This window comes from Mauremys mutica, chromosome 9 (genome assembly GCF_020497125.1).
Source record: "Mauremys mutica isolate MM-2020 ecotype Southern chromosome 9, ASM2049712v1, whole genome shotgun sequence".
Classification (NCBI taxonomy): Eukaryota; Metazoa; Chordata; order Testudines; family Geoemydidae; genus Mauremys; species Mauremys mutica.
In genome coordinates this window covers 68,092,219-68,108,767 of record NC_059080.1, presented here as the reverse complement: position 1 = coordinate 68,108,767, position 16,549 = coordinate 68,092,219, and the positions used below count along the sequence as shown (strand labels likewise).

The following is a 16,549-nucleotide window of genomic DNA, read 5'->3' as shown; positions in this document are numbered from 1 at the left end:
CCAGAGAGGGGCCGCTGACAGGATTATGAGCATGCCCAACCAATGCTTGCAATGCCATGCCAGGGTGATCATGAAAACCTGCTCCTGATCTCTCTTGATCTTTGCCAGTGTCCTGCTGATGAGTGGAATCGGAAGGAACACATACATCAGGCTCCCTGACCACCACAGGAGGAAGGCATCGGAGAGGGAGTCCTTGCTCAGACCCTGTTGAGAACAAAACCGGTGGCATTTCCTGTTCTATCTGGTAGCAAACAGGTCCACTTGGGGAGTTCCCCACCTTTGAAAGATCATGCAGGCTACTTCTGTATGGCGTTACCACTCATGGTGAGAGGAGAAGTTCCTGCTGAACTGGTCTGCCAGCGTATTAAGTAATCATCAAGTGATCCATCCCCTGTTGCTCATTCCCAGCTTCTGGCAAACAAAGGCTAGGGACACCATTCCTGCCCATTCTGGCTAATAGCCATTGATGGACAGTGATTCTTGAGCAGATGGTGATATTTATAGGTAAAGCAAACATTTATTTATGTTTTTTTCCACTGGAAAAATATCTGAACTGTTATCTCCCACACAGGGACCACTCATGTGGGTATATTATTGAGCCAGCTCCCCTTCTTGCCAGGTTAATGGCAATTAAGAAGGCCTTACAGAACACAATCCAATCTCAGAACTGATGGACTGTCAGCTAGAGGAGATAAGGGCCTATTCCTTCCTGATAATTTATTCACAATGTGATGGTCTAACTGTTCATTTGAATCAAAACCGGTTTGTGGGATACCAAGACTCTGAAAGACGCTCAGTGCACAGAGCACTGTCCCCATCTTCAAACAAGCATGTAAGAACATTTTTCAGGAGACTCCAAATGCTTGTAGGTTCTTTATTAATGATAATGGTGTGGGAGAAGGAAAGAATCCAGCTTCACTGTGAAGAAGCCAAGTTGAGTTTCTAGGGGTAGCAATTACAAAAAAACAAACATCTTTTTATGTGTAGACTCAGCAATTCTTATGTGAATATGATTCTTATCTCAATGGAGCCAACCACAGTGGCATACAGTGTTGTTTTTGCAGAGAAATCACTTTCCCTCCTCTCTACAAAAAATACTCTTATATTGACATTTTTAAAAATGAATAAAATATCATTTTCATTAAGATACAAATGTTTGTAGATTAATTTGTTCTATATAACAGACTAATTTTTTAATATGAACTACATGCTAGTGACCCTTTAACATGAGATATTCCAGAAATTCAAAGTAGGAAAATGTAACTAAATAATGAGCAGTTGCTGAATATGAAGGCCAAATGCAAGTCACACTGTCCCATTTTGTGTAGGACTGGTTCCAAACATTTGGCTTTGGAGTAACAAGAAGCCATATTGGTCCTGGAGTGGTAGAACTGTTTCTGGAATCAGATCCTGTATTAAGTATGAGATGCAAGATAGCTCAGTAGCATCAGTTAAAATCTTTGAGGAAAAGATGCTACTAATCAATGGAAGAACACTGCAGAAAAGTTAAAGAGATAAGTCTGTTTATGTGCACATGCACACACAATAATTAAACAGTTGTACATGATACTTTTTGTTGGAGCAGTACTGAAGTGTGAGAGAGGGAGAAAACAAGAAATTCTCTCTGTTCTCTCCTTCAGTCCTCCAAGTCAATGCAAGTAAGGCATATTTATTCTGGATCTTGGGGAAATGGGACTGGCAGTTTCCAGCGCTGATCCTTCCTTCTTAGACTATAATCTGTGATTTGACCTGGTGATGTACTTACCATGCTAATACTATTCTACCCTTTACTTTCAAAAGTAAACTTTTGTGACGTGGGAAAGGAAGAAATCCTTACAAAAATGTGTTTACTAACTGATCTGCTTATCTTGGGTCTAGTGATCATGAGCTAATTCAGTTCAAACTAAATGGAAGGATAAATAAAAATAGATCTGTGACTAGGGTTTTTTATTTCAAAAGGGCTAACTAAAAAATTACGGAAATTAGTTAGGGAAGTGGATCAGACTGAAGAACTTGTGGATCTAAAGGCGGCAGAGGCCTGGATTTACTTCAAGTCAAAGTTGCAGAAACTATCAGAAGCCTGCATCCCAAAAAAGGGGGCAAAACTCATAGGCAGGAGTTGTAGACTAAGCATCTCAGAGACGTGATTAAGAAAAAGCAGAAAGCCTACAAGGAGTGGAAGATGGGAGGGATCAGCAAGGAAAGCTACCTTATTGAAGTTAGAACACATAGGGATAAAGTGAGAAAGGCTAAAAGCCATGTAGAGTTGGACCTTGCAAAGAGAATTAAAACCAATAGTAAAAGTTTCTATAGCCATATAGATAAGAAGAAAACAAAGAAAGAAGTAGGACTGCTAAACACTGAGGATGGAGTTGAGGTTAAGGATAATTTAGGCATGGCCCAATAACTAAACAAACAAAGGCTAATGAGCTTAGGAATAATGGTAGGATGACAAATGGGAATGAGGATATGGAGGCTGATATTACCACATCCGAGGTAGAAGCCAAACTCAAACAGCTTAATGGGACTAAATCGGGGAGCCCAGATAATCTTCATCCAAGAATATTAAAGGAACTGGCATATGAAATTGCAAGCCCATTAGCAAGAATCTATAAACTCGGGGGTTGTACCGTATGACTAGAGAATTGCTAACCCAGTTCCTATTTTTAAGAAAGCAAAAAAAAAAAGTGATCCGGGTAATTACAGGCCTGTTAGTTTGACATCTGTAGTATGCAAGGTCTTTGGAAAAATTTTGTAGGAGAAAGTAGTTAAGGACATTAAGGTCAACAGTAATTGGGACAAAACACAACATGGTTTTACAAAAGGTAGATTGTGACAAAACCAACCTGTTCTCCTTCTTTGAGAAGGCAAACTGGGGACGCACCACTTGGAAGTAACAGAGGAGGAGAAGATATCCGAGTATTGGTTGATCACAAGATGACTATAAGCCACCAATGTGATATGGCTGTGAAAAAAGCTAATGCAATCTTGAGATGCATCAGGTGAGGTATTTCCAGTAGAGAGAAGGAGGTGTTAGTACCATTATACGAGCCACTGGTGACACCTCATCTGGAATACTGTGTTCAGTTCTGGTCTCCCATGTTTAAGAAGGATGAATTCAAACTGGAACAGGTACAGAAAAGGGCTACTAGGATGATCCGAGGAATGGAAAACCTGTCTTATGAAAAGACATTCAAAGAGTTTGGCTTGTTTAGCGTAACCAAAAGAAGGCTGAGGGGAGATATGATTGCTCTCTATAAATATATCAGAGAGATAAATACCAGGGAGGGAGAGGAATTATTTAAGATCAGTACAAATGTGGACAGAAGAACAAATGGCTATAAACTGGCAAGTTTAGACTTGAAATTAGACGAACGTTTCTAACCATCAGAGGAGTGAAGTTCTGGAATAGCCTTCAAAGGGGAGCAGTGGAGGCAAAAGACATATCTGGCTTCAAGACTAAGCTTGATGCATTTATGGAAGGGATGGTATGATGGGATAGCCTAATTTTGGCAATTAATTGATCTTAGTGGTAAATATGCCCAATTGCCTGTGATGGGACACTAGATAGAGTGGGATCTGATTTACTACAGAGAATTCTTTCCTGGTTGTCTGGCTGGTGAGTCTTGCCCACATGCTCAGGGTTTAGCTGATCACCATATTTGGGGTCGGAAAGGAATTTTCCTCCAGGACAGATTGGCAGAGGCCCTGGGGGGGGGGGTTCACCTTCCTCTGTAGCATGGGGCACAGGTCACTTGCTGGAGGAGTCTCTGCACCTTGAAGTCTTTAAACCACAAGTTGAGGACTTCAATAGCTCAGACATAGGTCAGGGTTTGTTACAGGAGTGAGTGGGTAAGAATCTGTGGCCTGAGTTGTGCAGGAGGTCAGACTAGAAGATCATAATGGTCCCTTCTGACCTTAAAGTCTGAGAGTCTATTAATCTTGTGACAACAATTACAGCAGAATAAATGCACACAGTGTCAAAAAAAAGAAACCTTATGCAACTTTTCATCATGGCAGGTAAAGATGTGAAAGCCACTGCTGGATGCTTCCGTCTCAGCTTATCCCACAGGAGCGGTCACAGGCAAGTGTGGTGAAATCTACAGAAGAAAAATCCCAATTAAATAAGGAAATTATAAAAGTATAATATACTTTAACTGTTGTACTTTCACCCAAATCACTTCTGTAGCTTAAGATTTGTAATTTTCCAAGCAACGATATACATGTTACATAACAATAGCAATTGAGAAATCAGATTTTTTTCAAAATTTAGCAAGAAAATTTACTAGAAGTTGTACCTTGGTAAAAACAAAAGTATTAAAAATACCATATTATTGTCTTGTTTGACTCAATATGCTAATTGCCAGATGTGATAACACAATGGCAATACAAAATGAAATGTACAATTGCTCTGTGTGTAATAAGAGACCAAGAAAATCCTAGATTACAATCAATTCTACACAGAGGCTTGAAGAATCATGAAGACAGTCATGCTTTTCTCAAGAATCTGAGTGAATTTGAAATTTAAAAAAAAAAAAAAAAAAGTAAAGTCACATGGACTGCTGTCTCCAAACCAAGGACTACTTTTCTCTGCTTAACAAGTTACAAGTGTCATTGAACTTATTTTTTTAAATAGTTTATTCTATTTTTACTATAACTCAGATTCTTCCCAGTTCTAATGTTTCTCTACTCTAACATGTTTTGGTGAGTCTATTGGGGGATGACAATGCCACAGGGACAAGATGATTCAGCTGAGTTGCAAATTATAGGCAATAAACTCTTGGTGTTAGTTTGCATGGTGCCTATTACAATGGGGTCCTGATGCTTCATGCAGGTCCTTAGGTGGAATCACCACAGAAATAATGATGAATGTTGGTTGTTTTTAAACATAACCTTGGGGCGGGGGGTGTGTGTGGAAATCAAGGATGAATGGTAACAAAAGAGCTGAGCACTGACTAAGAAAATTGTGAAGGAATTCTGAATTCATTTGGAGTGAATAATACACTTCTATGGGATAATAAGTTTCATTCAACTGTTTTAAAGAACTAGAACAATGAAATCCCAGTAGTTATTTGCTACTTTTTGGTGACAAAAAAGATTCAAAGTAGTGAGAGCCTTAGACAGTAAAATTTGTATCCTCTCCTCTTCAGTACTTCATCCTGAGCACTTTTAAAGAAAATCCTGTGGTGGACTCCTTTTGCTGGTACAACTTAGAACAGTTCCCCAAACAAAATAAACAATACCAGCAAAAGGAGTTTTGCCAGTATAAGTATCTACGTTGCAGTTTTTGTGAGCATAGCTATGTTGGGGAAGAGATGGGAATCTCACCCATAACTGACATAGCTCTGCCAGCAAAACTTTTTAAGTGTAGACCAGGCCCAAGAAACATGGAGATTTTTCACCATTGTCCTGCATCTAGTGTAGTTGTTCAGACAGGACATAGTGAGAGAGAGAAACACTACCAGGCTGACTTGGAAGCATTTTACACCCACTTTACCCTGGGGTAAAATGGATACAGAACAATGATGAAGTAGGTGTAATTACTGAAGACATTGCCTACACACACACACACACACACACACACATTATATCAACAGTTAGAAATTCTGCAATTTCACATTGATAAACTAAAATCAAAAGGAGTTCTCCCCTCTTCCTTTTAAGCAGGATAAACCTTTTTAAATGCATTTTTAAAAAGAAAAAGAAAAAAGAAAACAAATATTTGAAGGAACATGTTTTCAAAATCAGGATATCAAGTACATTTCACAGGTGTGCATGTAAAAAAAGGTATACTTCTAATATGATTTAAATACAAATATAAAGTATTCACTTCATCCATGCTATGTTACTTTACTCTTCAAGAAACCTGCCAAACAAAATCTGAGTTCATAAAATGTGAAAGTAATGTAATAAAAATACTCATAGTTCATGGTCACCTACAGAGTCATGAGAGTCAAGAGATTTGGAATATTAACCATATGCATGCAGATTACTGCCTCACTGGCTTCTTGACAATCAAAATTAGCTTTTTTATATTCCCCCTCAAATCTTTCATTTCACCCCATCTTTTAGAATTATCTATATCATTGCATTTCAGTCTATGGACACTAAGGAAATATTTCCAGCTACTGCTGAGGAAGAGTTTGTAACATAATATATGCATAATTACTGTTTCAGTAAACAAAGTTTTTATTTATTATCCCTCGAGGTAAATATTGATCCTTGCTTTAAACTTTAAATTTGTAATTAATTTAGTCAGCAAATGTAGACATTTTCCCTGTTTGTGAATCATCTGTAACAGTGTTTACAGATTAGTTCATTATCCATATCTGTGGAAATAATTATTTTGTACAAAAGAATTTCAGCTTATGGGTGGCTTACTGTTTGCTGAAAGTACTCAATGTTCTAGATGTATCACTGGTTACCTAACTCACATAGTTTTGTTTCTATATCCTTATTAGATGACCTAACACAAACCCACAGAAAGATTTCAAGATGGCCACACAAGTACAATTTTGGTCCCAATATACATTTGCATGAATATTCATAATGCTTTCAAATTCAGTGAACCTTGTGAATAAAAATTAACTTGCTTTTTATGAACGTTCACAGAAAACAAAGAAAAGGGGTTGAGAATATAGGTTTTATTTGAAAGAGCATCTGAATACTTTGATTTATTCACCTAGATCTATTCTTAAATAATTAACCAAGGTACTCAAGTCAACATAACACTTGTAATACACAAATTTAAATGCAAAAAAGTTTGTCTCTACTAGTTTTCACTTTCATTTTCACTGCCCCTTTTTAAAGTAGTAACCTATTGCAGCATTTCATTCTACTATTTTTCAGCCAAAATCCCCCATTCTAGCTGCTAGCCAAAACATTTCTTAGTTGATTTCCAGCAACTATTACCAAGAGGTGACGCAGCAATAGACAAGATATACTATTTAAGTCATGATTTATATTAGAAACACCATATTTAATTCATGATTACTTTGATACTTCACTCAAACCTGTTTCATTAAGCCTGATTACTAAATTCACATATTAAGAGTAACCACATTAAGAAGTTTCAGCACCATATTTTAATACTTGGAAACTATTATTCTAAGTGGACAGACACTTGAAATTTTTTTTGACATTTTGAGATGATTGCAGTCACCTGTCAGCAGCTTAAGGTTGGTTTTTTTTGTTTTTTGTTTTTGTTTTGTTTTTGGGGGGGAGGGGGAGAACTGCATTGGGTATACTGTTCCAGTGTTTTAAGGTATAACCACCATAACATTTGCTAATGCAATTCTTAACCAACCAACCAATTTCAACCAACATTTGTTAGTCTAATTCCTGGTTTTAAATTCCTCTTTTTGGATTTAAAATATATTCTTGCTTAGCTCACAGTTTATTGTCTTTATGGTAAAAATCTCATATGCTCTCTATTTTCCAGTCTGTACATACAAGAGTGACTATCAGGCTACATTTTAGCAGGGCAATTGCTCTAAATACAATGAGGTAAAAAAAGGGCCTCTAGTATGATGGATGTCCTATGGAAAGAATCTTTTCTTCAAAATAACCAGGTCTGGACTGATGCCCAGTTTTGAAATATGAACTAGAACGTTTTAAAATATTTTCTTATTTAAAAAAAACCTAGCAAAGTCAAAACATTTCACTGAGACACACAGCAAAATCTTCTCCCCAGGAAATGGAAGAAAGTATTTAGTCACTGTCCTTAAATGATGGCCGGGGCACAGGGTCCGTTTTCCTGAATTCTGCCGCAAGCACAGCCTTAGAGAAGTGAAAGGCAATTGAAGGCAAGGAGCAGAGCAGACCTCAAAATTAGAAGCCGGCAGCGGGCGTCAAACCACGCTTCTCTCCACCGCTAGAGGGGGCAACGGAACCCCGGCCCCCCTTTTCCCACCGTTCCCCGACTCCCCAACGATCTTTTACCCTGCAATCGCTTAAAAGGTCTGTGCGCCTCAGCCACTGACCTTACCTGCGGCCCTCTCCCGAGGAGCCCACTCGCGTTCCCGCACACACCCCGCGAAGTCTGGCCGGCAGCGCCTACAACTGCCATTCATGTAATGGAGATCGGGGTTAAAAGCGGCTCTAAACCGGGCAGCGTCTCCGTAGCAACGGAAAATCTGCTTTGTGACGCGTTCACACGCGCCCGCTTTCCTCCTGTCCCTGGCCCCCACCCCACCTATGACCCAGACAAAGGCAGTTGGTCTTTCTTACACGTTGCTGCAAGTTGCGCTGGTGCTAAGATCTATCCAATTCTCTTCCGACCCATCACGTTCCCCAGGCGTCCTAGCGCCCCCCCCTTCTCGCCCCCCTCAATCGTTTCCGTGTAATTTCTAGAATGCTGTCAACTCCCAGATCCTTTATGTACGGGAACCCCGATTTCTCTCTCTCTCTCCTCCTCATGGCTTGTGCTCTGCGCAGTGCCTCCATTAACAAATTACAACTAGAGACAGTGATTTCAGAACCCGATGAGGGTAATAAATGCCTCACTGAAACAGAAAAAACTCTTGAGCCTCAATAAAACATTAAACACCGCTTTAAAATGAATTCCCCAATTGAGTGCGTTTGGGACAAATCTGCTGTTGTTTACAGTCCTGATGCTTCTATCAGTGTTGCAACATACCCTAAGCTATCATCAAGCTTAGGAAGACTGCCAAAGTCACTTCCAATCAGCAATAAATGCTTTAAACAATTCTGTCTGATCATACATAGGTTATTAAGATTTATTAAAACCCTTCAGTAAGGAGAGTTCGCTCTGAAGGGCAGGAAAGCCTTAGAAAGTGATCTGCAGTCAAGAAGCTACCTGGCTTTCACAATCCCTGCCAACTCGATAACCTGGCCCTCACAATTGAAATATTTCTCTGCATCCTCCTCCACCCCTACTTTCTCATTGTAAGATCTGAACTAAATACATGGTTAGAAGACTTTCCACCCCTCTCCAGCACCATGTGCATGTGTGTGAAATTATTAGTTTACATTGGAAAAGGTACATACAAATGACAAAGTTACTACGCACTTCAAACTTCGTTTTCCTAAAGACATTAAAACAAGTCTTGCACAGATATTCTGCTAGTTGAGGACATTTACAGAACAATTATATTTACTCATTTTTAAGCAAGATTAATGTCTGTACCTGCATGTGTATTTCAGCAATCAATTATAATTTTCTTAATATTACAATTTTTTAAAAACCACTAAAAAGTACTTATCTCATGATCCCTACTTTCATGATTCAGACCAATCAACTGCTGCAGGTGCCAATGAAGCCATATCTAACTCCAGTACGTGTCATACAGAGAGAGGCAATGAAAGAGTGGGACTGGTAGAATCATGATAGGAATACCAAAAACTAGCACCAAACAATTGTCAAAAAAAAATATAAATAAATCTGAGTATTAAGTTTTTATCAGAGCTTTTAATATATTTCTGCATGAAAGTAAAGTGCAGATCCTCTAACCAAGGAAATAGAACAATTTGTTCAGCAACAAAACAGCCATTCAATCAACATTTCTAAGCTTCAAGGCTTCATTCTCTGTTTTTTACGAATGAATTGATTACAAGAAAATAAAGTGGTTTTACATGACCAGAAAACCCAGCCTGGCAGTTTGACTTTTACTCACACTCCAGTGATTAAGCTGGTTTTGGAACCTTCATGTATGCCAGCTGCACCAAAAAAATTCTCACTATTGTGTAAGCTCTTGTGTAGAAAGGGCATAGACATTTTTTACTATCAGAAGAATTACTAGACACAATAATATAAACAAATGCACCCATAGGAACATATGAACTCCCATACTGGATCAGATCCCAAGTCCATCCAGTCATTTGTGTCTAACAGTCATCTATTCCATATGATTCAGTGAATAATACCTAGCTCTTATATAGCATTTTTCTTCAATAGATCTCAAGTGCTTCACAATTTTTAATGGGTTTAATCCTCATAACACCCAGTAAGATATGTAAGTATTATTAATCCTATACACAGATGGGGGACTGATGCGTTGGGAAGCTAAGTAATTTGACCAAGGCCACAATGGAAGTTTGAAGCAAAGCAGGGAACTGAACTAAGATCACCTAACTGGTAGGCTAATGGTCTAACCACTGAACTATCTTTCCTCTGATATAAGAACCATGCAGCAGGTAATTGTGGGATAACATGGTCTCTATATAGGCTCTTATCCTAATTTCTAATCACTAGAGACTGGCTTAAGCCCTGAAACATAAAGTGTAATATTCCTTCCAAAATGTTACCAAGTATCCAAAGTTATATTATCAATATATGTGCCCAATCTCTTATTAAATATTCCTTAGTTTTTGGCCTCAACTTCCTGTAGCAATGAGTTCAATGTGCTAATGACTCGTGAAAAAATATTTCCTTTTACCAGATCTAAATTTGCTATCTTTAAATTTAATTAAATGGCCCCTGGGTGTTGTGTTATGAGACAGGGAGAACAGAAGCCCAGGATCTACTTTCTCTATATTATTGTATTTACTTTTATCATGTTCCACTCTGGGTGATCTCCTTGAAGGGGAAGGGATAGCTCAGTGTTTGAGCATTGGCCTGCTAAACCGAGGATTGTGATTTCAATCCTTGAGGGGGCCACTTAGGGATCTGGGGGAAAAAATAGGTCCTGCTAGTGAAGGCAAGGGGCTGGACTTGATGACCTTTCAAGGTCCCTTCCAGTTCCAGGAGATTGGTATATCTCCAATTATTACCTTTAACTTACGCCATAAAAAACAAGTGAGAGATTTCCTGTGTGTACAAACAACACCATTCGATCAATTTGTTCAGCTGAACCTGTGTTGACCTTCAAGTGTAGACAAGGACAAATCCATGGTCAGCTCAAATTTCATTAAACTGACTGCTGACAAAAAAACCTACTGAAATAGTGCTATTTCAAAGCATCAACAAGGGCTTAGAACAGTCTGCAAGAAGAAAGATCTTGTGGTTATGGTACTGGACTGGAACTCCAAAAAACTAGATTCAATTCCAGCTCTTGCACATTCTGCACATGCGTAACCCTGGGCAAGTCACTAAGGTCCAGGATTTTTAAAGGTATTTAGGTGTTGCTCCACTCAGCATTGCAAGGTTTAAGTGACTAAGACTGCTAAATTGCACTTCCAAAAGTGACAAAAGGGCCTGATCCTTTAGGGAGTCCTATTGACCTCAATGGGTTTTGAATGAGGCTTTATCTAAAATAAAGCTAATATTTCTCTACTTCAGAAGGGGTATTTTGAGGATAAGTGTATTAGTATTTGTAAGGTATTCAGATATTACAATGGATGGGGCTATATAAGTAGAGAGAAAGCCATCTAGTAGGGCCTGGTCTACTCTACGTGTTTAAACCGAATTTAGCAGCGTTAAACCAAATTAACCCTGCACCCATCCACACAATGAAGCCCTTTATATTGACATAAAGGGCTCTTTAAACTGATTTCTGTACTCCTCCCCGACGAGGGGAATAGTGCTGAAATCGGTATTGCCATGTCGGATTAGGGTTAGTGTGGCCGCAATTCAACGGTATTGGCCTCCGGGCGGTATCCCACAGTGCACCATTGTAACCGCTCTGGAAAGCAATCTGAACTTGGATGCACTGGCCAGGTAGAAAGGAAAAGCCCCGCGAACTTTTGAATTTCATTTCCTGTTTGCTCAGCGTGGAGCTCTGATCAGCACGGGTGGCAATGCAGTCCCAAATACAAAAAGAGCTCTAGCATGAACCGTACGGAAGATACTGGATCTGATCGCTGTATGAGGAGACAAATCTGTTCTATCTGAGCTCCGTTACAGAAGACGAAATGACAAAGAATTTGAAAAAATCTCCAGGCTATGATAGACAAGAGTCCACAGCAGACTCAGCCCAGAGCTGCATGACAAGCGTAACGGAAAGCCAAAGAATCAAATGGACGCTCATGGAGGGAGGGGGTACTGAGGACTCCAGCTATCCCACAGTCCCCACAGTCTCCGAAAAGCATTTGCATTCTTGGCTGAGCTCCCAATGCCTGAAGGGTCAAAAACATTTTCCCGGGTGTTTCAGGGTGTATGTATTCAATTTACACCCTTCCCTCCCCACGAAAGAAAAGGGAAAAAAATCGTTTCTCGCCTTTTTTCAATGTCACCCTATGTCTACTGCATGCTGCTGGTAGACAGGGTGCTGCAGCGCTGAACACCAGCTTAGTGTGGCCGCGTCCACTCGACTTTATACAATCTGTTTTAAAAAAACGGTTTCTGAAAAATCGGAATAAACCTGTAGTGTAGACATACCCCTAAGCAAGGAGTTAACTTGCTGGAAAACAAGGTAGACCTCCAAATTGTGTCAAAAGGCTTTTCAACATCTGACATATGATGCAACATTTTAGGGCAAGGTGCAAGTTTTATTTCTGAATTTTTTGGATAATTAATAGGATGAGTTAAGCCAGCCAACAAACTTAAGAGTAAGCAGCTTGCTTCTATTTTTACTCTGCATTGCTTTCCTCCATCCTGGAGTGGTCTTTTGGTTTTCATCTACTAATGTTTTTGTTTCCCTGTGCATTTCCTGCTTGACCATTTCTCCTACTTGTGCCCCCTCCTCTTTCTGTTGGGTCAGCTTCTTTTTTCTCCCGTCTGCTCCTCCCTCCAATTACCTCTTACCCTCTGACTGCGAAATGAAGCACTGCTTCCCCCTCTAGTTACAGTACCACAACAGCTTTACTTCCCAAACACTGACAGCAGAAAGCAGACTCTTAACCTTTGTAATCAAATGCTGTTGATCTGCCACTACATTTTATAGCTGCCTGGGCAGAGATGAGGCAAAGAGCCTGAGGCTATGGCTACACTTAGCGCTGCACAGCGCTGCCGCGGGAGCACTCCCGCGGCAGTGCTTTGAAGCGCGAGTGTGGTCGGAGCGCCAGCGCTAGGAGAGAGCTCTCCCAGCACTGTCCGTACTCCACCTCCCTATGGGGATTAACGTACAGCGCTGGGAGCCATGCTCCCAGCGCTGGGGCTCTGATCACACTGGCGCTTTGCAGCGCTGGAGGGGGTGTTTTTTCACACCCTGCTGCAGCGCTGCAAATCTGCAAGTGTAGCCAAGACCTAAATCTCTGGCAAAGGCCTCAGTTCCAATTGTATTCATACTATAATTACCAGCAGCGTGTCAGGACTGGTAGTAGCAGTGCTTTAAGCACTTCTTTCTCCAAAGAAATTTTTATAGCATGTTTGTAAGAAATACATGAACCCAGCTATACCATTATTGCAATACTGGTATTTTTCTTAGTGCAATTGCACTTTGCACCCATCTACATTGCAAAAAACTTCCCCAGTATAGGCAGGACTCCAGAGACAAAAAGATTTCAGATAGCACATCAATGAAATAAATGGAAGCAATTCACATTTCTTACAGGCAAATACTGCTCCTTCCTTTAGGGCAGTGCAGCCCCTTGTACCGTGTCAGTGAAGTTCAACTGTACAGAATAGGAAACAGAGAAGGATTTGGGCAACCCATGCATAGGAATCATATCCTCTGAGCACTGCACAGCCCAGCTCCATGGAGTAAACCTCCATATTGCAGTGTAGCAGAAAATGTGGATATATAAATCTACTATCTGGGGGAGGGGGGTGGATAAAGGAAACCTGAAGAGCTATTGGAGAATAGCTCCCCTTGTAAATACTCTTATTCTGCACTAAGAGTGTCTGTGTTTAGCTTACTCCACTCTGGAAGCAAGGCTGATAAAAACAGATGATTTTAAAAGGGGGGGGGGCAGGGGATTTTTTAAATTTAAATTAAACAGTTTTGTTTGTTTTTAAATCTATTTAAAATTACATTTAAAATTGACAATCTACGTTAAGGTCTAAACTTATTTAAATTATTTAAATTAATATGTTAAGCAGTACATGTTTGCTGCCAAAGTTTTAAAGAAAATCAAACCGCTGAACTGGTGGATGTCACTGACCCAGAGTTTGCTGAAGTGCTAATGTAACCTACACACCTCCTGGGTGTGGTGTTCTGTTCCATCTAATGGCACCAAGACCACTTAGAGAGAAAGAGAGAAATAAAATGAGTCTGCTCTATAGGCAGTTGGCTTTTAGCTCATGTGGTAGAAGCTCATGCACTTATCTCCAGAAGTCCCCGGTTCAATCCTGCCCGCCAACGACCAGGGTCTGTTGGCGTTACAAGTGGGTCTTGTCTGGGATTTCAACTGGGAAGTCTCTGAAGCTCAGGATGCGCTTTCTCAGCTAGGGGGAGTATGTAACCCCTACACATTCTGGGTCTGGTGTACTGTCCGACCTAGTGGCACTGAGACCACTTAGAGAGAGAGCAATTAATGAGTGTGCTCTACAGCCTTAGCTAACAGCCAGTTGGCTTTTAGTTCATGGTAGAGGCTCATGCACTAAGCTCCAGAGGTCCCAGGTTCAATCCCGCCCACCGACTGGGGTCTCTTGGCATTACACTAAATCAGCTTTTGACAATAGTAACGTGTTCTCCAGGTACAGAGAGAATATAATTTTCTTCATTTCAGTTTATTCAACTAGCTCAGTTCAATGATTGGTTCATTGAAATTTAAGAAATTGGTTCAATTGGGAGCAGAAAAAGCAGGAGCGCTTGTTTTCTTCTGCCACTAGTGAGAGACAACATGATGTACAGTACTAGTTCTAAATCCTTGAAGGATATAGTGACCAGAAGCAACCATCTCAATTCACTAGCAACAAATCATACTTCTTTTGTTTAATAGAGCAGTTAGTTTTAAATGCAAAACATGTTTTGGTAAACTTTTTATAAGTTGTTTTTTTTTCCCTATGCATCCAGCACATTTAGTTAATTTAAAAAAATAAAATAAAAGCCCGGTTTTGTACATTCTTAATTGATTTGAATTTCCACCCAGAGTTTCATGAAAACAATAAGCAAAAAAATTAATCTAGTAAATATAATAAAAAATGTAGACGTTAAGAATCTAAATAAATCCAAGTTAAGCTATATAACTGCTTAAATAAATGGAGAGAGATGTAGCGTATCCTCCTGGTTACCAAAAAGAAACAACAAATTTAGTGTAAAGGCTACATTTAGTTGTAAATGTAGCCTTTACAATGTTTTAATGGTTACCAACCAACAAGAATCAATCTTTCTTCAGGAAAATAGCTAAAAAGGAAACCAGATTGCTGGCACTTAAAATTAAAAAGGTCGTAGAGCAGTTTTTAAACTAAGGGCTGGGGGAAGGCTGACAGGTGCAGAAGAGCACGTGGTTCAGACAGAAGCATCCGTAAAGGGAGGATCTATTAGTGGAGATTCTCTATGCCCCAGTAAGGAGGAGAGGATGGGAAATGATAAAGTACAGGTAGAATCTGATCTGAAACAGTCAAATGAAAGAGAGTCCCATTCGATTACATCATGTAATGGCAGACAGCTAAAAAGGGACAAGTTTTTAAAGGGCTTATATACCAATGCTAGATGTCTAAATAATAAGATGGGTGAACTAGAGTGTCTCATATTAAATGAGGATATTGATATAAAAGGCACCACAGAAATTTGATGGAATGAGGATAATCAATGGGATACAGTAATACCAGAGAACAAAATATATCGGAAGGACAGAAAAGGTCATGCTGGTGGGGGAGTGACACTATATGTGAAGGGGAAACATAGAATCAAATGAAGTAAAAATCTTAAATGAACCAAACTGTACCACAGAATCTCTATGGATAGTAATTCCATGCTCTAATACCGTATTGTCCCGAGTATAGGCCACACTTTTTTCCCCTAATGTGAGTGTTTAAACTAGGGGTGCGGCCTACAATCGGGACAATAGCCGCGGCGGGAGCCCAGAGCCCTTTAAATCCCAGCCGTGGCAGGGAATCAGAGGGCTCTGGGCTGCCGGCAGCCGCAGGGAGCCCAGAGCCCTTTAAATCCCAGCCGCGGCCGGGAATCAGAGGGCTCTGGGCTGCCCCAGCCGCGTCCCCGCCTCCCCCGCCGCCCGGCCCCGGCCCCACGCACCAGCCTCTGCCGGCCCTGGCCTCGCGCCGCCTGGCTCCAGCCCCGGCCACGTCCCCGCCGCCCGGCTCCGGCCCTGGCCACGTCCCCGCCCCCACCGGCCCCAGCCCCGCGTACCTGCCTCCGCCGGCCGCGTCCCCGCCTCCCGGCCCCACGCACCCGCCTCCGCCGGCCCTGGCCTCGCGCCGCCCAGCTACAGCCCCGGCCACATCCCCGCCGCCTCCGCCGCCAGCCCCAGCCCCGCGTACCTGCCTCCGCCAGCCATGTCCCCGCCTCCCCCGCCGCCCGGCTCCAGCCCTGGCCACGTCCCCGCCTCCCCCGCCGCCCGGCCCCAGCCCCGTGTACCCGCCTCCGCCGGACCCGGCCTCAGGGCCGCCCAGAGGGGGGGGCAAGGGGGCAATTTGCCCCCGGGCCCAGCAGGGGCCCCCACGAGAGTTTTTCGGGGCCCCCAGAGCGGGGTCCTTCACTCGCTCCGGGGGGCCCGGAAAACTCTTGCGGGGCCGGGCACAGGAGCTTCTTCTGCTCCTGGTCTTCGCCTGCGGGGGGGGGGGGGGTCCTTCCACTCCGGGGCGGAA

General features: G+C 41.5%; 1 protein-coding gene across 5 annotated transcripts in view; it reads right to left on the bottom strand.

Moving 5' to 3' along the window:
- ACSL3 (acyl-CoA synthetase long chain family member 3) overlaps positions 1 to 16,549 on the bottom strand; it is a 105,626-nt gene that overhangs the window by 73,669 nt on the left and 15,408 nt on the right. For 2 of the 5 annotated variants that reach the window (XM_045030530.1, XM_045030526.1), the window contains exons 1-2: positions 7,988 to 8,123; positions 3,996 to 4,100 (exon numbers count right to left, since the gene is read on the bottom strand). The gene's annotated coding sequence lies outside the window, so the exon portion shown is untranslated. Of the gene's footprint in view, positions 1 to 3,995; positions 4,101 to 7,982; positions 8,124 to 16,549 lie in introns of those variants that run through there. The other 3 variants (XM_045030528.1, XM_045030529.1, XM_045030527.1) reach the window with 2 other exon arrangements.